This window comes from Trichosurus vulpecula, chromosome 9 (genome assembly GCF_011100635.1).
Source record: "Trichosurus vulpecula isolate mTriVul1 chromosome 9, mTriVul1.pri, whole genome shotgun sequence".
Taxonomy (NCBI): Eukaryota; Metazoa; Chordata; class Mammalia; order Diprotodontia; family Phalangeridae; genus Trichosurus; species Trichosurus vulpecula.
The window spans coordinates 1,647,402-1,652,215 of record NC_050581.1 but is presented as its reverse complement, the minus strand read 5'-3'; positions in this window follow the sequence as shown (position 1 = coordinate 1,652,215).

The window sequence follows — 4,814 nt, the reverse complement described above, 5'->3', positions numbered from 1 at the left end:
AATTAAAGAAGTTTAGTATCCATGCTATTGAACATAAACCTACTCTGGAGATCTCATGCTCTCTATAATGTTTTATACCTCATTTATGGAGTAAACAAACATGTTTTATTGTTTATTATAGTGATCACTATGTTTGCTTTTAACCCTCCTACTACATTATAAACTCTTTGTGAGCAGAAACTGTCCTATTCATCTCTGTATTCCCCATAGAATTGTGAATAAAGACTTGTAAATAGTAGGTGCTAAATAAATGTTTGTTGAATGAATGGCCAGCCTCAGTTTCTTTTGACAGGGATCTAGGTGTAATAATAAAAAAATTGGAACTATTAGAAAAATAGAGATTCTAATTAGTGAAACACATTAGGAATACAACATACAAAAGCCAACAAACTAGTAGATTAATATTTCATAAAAACCCAAAGACCCCAGCTACTGAGGTAAGAACTCACTATCTGAGCAAAACTGCTGGGAAAACTGGATAATTATGTAGCAGAAATTAGGTTCAGACCAACACTTTACACCATATACCAAGATAAGCTCCAAATGGATATATGACCTAAACATAGAAAGTCACATCATAAATTAGAGGAACAAGGAAAAAATGACCCTTCAGAGCTATGAAAAAAGGGGGAAGCTTTTTGCTTCACTTTTTTAAGATCATCCTTTGCTTTTGTATATTTTTATTTCTAATAAGTTGTTCTCCCTTTGTTTCTTTGGTAGGACTTGCCACTGTGGATTCAATCTTTTCTATTCCACCAATTATTTCTGCTGTGTAGGCCACACATCCTGTTTTCACAATTTTTATTTCTGTTTTAAACCATTTAGGAACATGCTGCTGTGGTTCCATATGCTCTTGGAAATCTACAGGGTCCTCTGCCTCCTTTGACATTGATTCACATTCCTTTGTCTTGCAATATTTTTTTCAGAAATATTTGAACTTGCTTGGATGTCTTGGAGGCCTTCTTCCCTTTTGTTATTAATATCTTTCCTCATGATCTATCTGCTTGTTCTCAAGGTTTACAACTGTTTTCTTCCTCCTGAGACACTTGGTAATTTCAGTCTTTTTCCTTATTTTTCCCTATTGTTCATTTTCTGAGTCTTTCCCCTTTGATGGCAGATTTCTTGAGAATCATGGTTCAAAGCTATCTTGGCCTTTTTCCATGCTAGGGAGTTCACTTTTCATGAGCCTTAGCTTTTGCCTCAGGTTACTTCTGCAGGGGTGGTGGTAGTGTAGAACAGACCTTAGCTGGATGCCAATCACTTTTACTTCAAGACTTGTGGAACCCATGGACATATGGGCATATTGGCTCTATTCCTTAGTTCCCTGACTCAACTCTGCTGCAGAGCAGTTTACATGTTGTCACCCAGGAAAAGGATGTTCTCATTTTTCTGTTCCTCCATCTCCTGATTATATGGTGATTGCAGGTAGAATTGAGTTGTAGTTTGTTGCCACAGAATGGTAGGATTATGGCAGAAGCAGGGGGTATGCTGAGAGATACTATAGCAGCAGCAAGGAGATTACTCAGTGGATCCCAAATAACAAACCTGTGGGTCCAACTGTGCAGGCCTGCCAGAATATGGGAGTTGTTGTAGGAGTGATTCTGAGTGAGTTAGAGATTAAGGATGTCTTTTTCTGAATTTATCATTTTCTTTTTTGACGATCTGTTAAAAATTACTTTAATATTTTCAAAATTACACATAAAAATAATTTTAACAGTAGTTTTTTTAACATCTTGAATTTTAAATTCTCTCTCTTCCTTGCTGTCCTCCCCCCTGCCCATTGAGAAGGCAAGTAATTTGATATTGGTTATACATGTGCAGTCATAAAAAGCACATTTACATATTAGTCATGTTGTGAAAGAAAACACAGACAAAAAAACCATGAAAAAAATAAAGTATAAAATAATATGCCATTATTGGCATTTGGACTCCATCAGTTCTTTCTCTGGAGGTGGATAGCATTTTTTCATCATAAGTCCCTCAGAATTTTCCTAGATCTTTGATTGCTGAGAATAGTGAAGTCATGCACAGTTGATCATAGTGCAATATTGCTGTTACTACATCCAATGTTCTCCTGATTCTGCTCATTTCACTGTGCATCACTTCATGTAAGTCTTTCCAGGTTTCCTGCTCATCATTTATTAGAACATAATAGTGTTCCATTACAATCATATGCCACAACTTGTTCAGCCATTCCCCAATTGATGGGCATCTCCTTAATTTCCAATTCTTTGCCACCACAAAACAAGCTGCTACAAATATTTTTCTACAAATAGGTCCTTTTTCTTTTTAAAAAATCTCTTTGGAATACAAATCTAGAAGTGGTATTCCTGTGTCAAAGGATATGCACAGTTGTATAGCCCTTTGGGCACAGTTCCAAGCTACTTTCCAGAGTTGTTAAATTAGTGCACAACTCCACCAACAATGCATTAGTGTCCCTGTTTTCCCACATCTCCTCCAACATTTGTCATTTTCATTTTCTGTTCTATTAGTGAATCTCTTTGATCCGTATTCCGTGGCATCTCAGGCTCAGAGGTTATATATCATCTGTGAACAAAAAGTTGTGTGCCAACTCTCTCTCCACTTTAATCTTGGATTGTGGCTTTTTCATGTTAAATAATTTATGTTAGTGCAGCACCTGACCTTGAAGCTGTTTTTGTCCTTGTTGAAGGCATCCAAACAACATTACTGAAAATATCATGCTAAAAATCATGGAAGCAAGCACATAGCCCCCCTGCTTCACTCGACTGGTGACTGGGAAAGCAAGAACATCAAGAATTATCCAGAACCTGTGCCATCATGCCATCATGGAACTGGTGTATAATACTGATGTACTTCTCTGAGCAACCAAACTTTACCATGATCTTCCACCACCCTTCATGAGTGATAGTATCAAAGGCCTTAGTCAGCTCAACAAATATTGGGTACAGACCTCTGTTCTGCTCCTAGCATTTCCCTTGGACTTGTTGGGCAGCAAACACCATATCAACAGTTTTTCTTGTTGTTTTTAAAATTTTATTTATTTTATTCTGAACTTAAGAAATAAAACAAGCATTTCCTTAATGAAGTAGAATAGAAAAACAGAGGACTGCACCAGAAGTTGCAGATCCATTATGTACAACTTGCTCCTTTCAAATATACGATCTTGTAATTTCCTTTTTTTTCCTCTTCCCCCACCCTCAAACTTCAAGATGTCTACCATTAGACACAAATATGTATGTGTCTCTGGCAGGACTCTAGCAGGAATCTTGCTGGCAAAGACTATGAGAGAGGGTTCCCTACCTTTTAATTTTAACAGGACAACCTATTTCCTTTTCCTTTATAGAGATAGACAATAGAGGCATCCTTGATCTAATTTTGGTCTGATGATTAATACCAAGAAAACAGAGGTTCTCCACAAGCCAGCAGCATATCAACTATCTATGGAACCATTGGTTACAGCAAATGGAGAAATTCCAAATGCTGTGGATAAGTTCACTTACCTGGGCAGTATACTTTCCAGGGATGTACACATAGATGATGAGGTTGATGCACGAATGGCCAGAGCTATCTTAGTGTTTGGGAGACTCTGAAGGAAAGTGTGGAAAAGAAGAAAGATTAGGCTGTCTACCAAACTAAAGGTCCACAGAGCTATGGTAGTGACCTCATTGTTGTATGCCTGTGAGACCTGGACAGTTTACCAGTGCCATGCCAGAAAACTGAACCTCTTCGATTTGGATTCTTAGGAAGATTCTGATCACCTGGCAAGATAAGGTAATGAACACTGAGGTCCTTTCTACAACTGAACTACCAAATATTCAAACTCTACTGCAGAGAGTATAACTCCAATGGGTTGGTCATATTGTTTGAATACCAAATGTATATTTGCCTAAAAGACAGTTTTATGGAGAATTCACACAAGGCAAGTGCTCACACAAAGGTCAGAAGAAGCAATCCGAGGATACTCCCCAGATCTCTCTGAAGAATTTTGGTATCTATTGTGAGATATTGGAGACCCTGGCACAGGACCATCCAGCATGGCATGCCTGCATCAAAAAAGGCACTATGCTTTATGAGCAAAGCAGAATTGCAGTATCTCAGAAGAAATGTGAGATGTGCAAGTTTAGAGACATCTCCCTTCCCAATGGTCATATGGACTATTTGTGCCTGAGTTGTCATAGCACTCATATGGGTCCGATTACCCACGGTCAGATATACTGTACATTGACCCTGATGTCATTTTTGTCCTCCTTAAGTATGAAGGAGAACAACCAACCAACCGAGCTAATCTAATCAATAGTGATTTAGAACATTTTTTCATATGACTATAGATAGCTCTGATTTCTTCATCTGAAAACAGCTTGTTCATATCCTTTGACCTTTTACCAACTGGGAAATGACTTGTAGTCTTATAAATTTGAGTCTGTTTTCTATATATTTGAGAAATGAGGCCTCTATCAGAGAAATTTGCTATAAATTCCCCCTCCCCACATTTTCTGCTTTCCTTTTAATCTTGGCTACATTGGTTTTTTTGTATAAAACCTATGAGCTACGCTATGCAGGATTACCCTGGATAGACAGGTTATAGTGGAGAGTCCTGACAAAAAGTCATTGGAGAAGGAAATGGCAAAGCACTCTAGCATCTTTGCTAAGAAAATCCCATGACAGTACTAAAATGATAAAGGAGATGACATCAGAAGATGAGCCCCTCAAATCAAAACATGCCCAATATGCTAATAGGTAAGAGTAAAGGACAGCTACAAATAACTCCAGTGCTAATGAAGTTGAAAGGAAGCTCAGCTCCAGATGCAGCTGGTAATGAAAGGAAAGTCTGA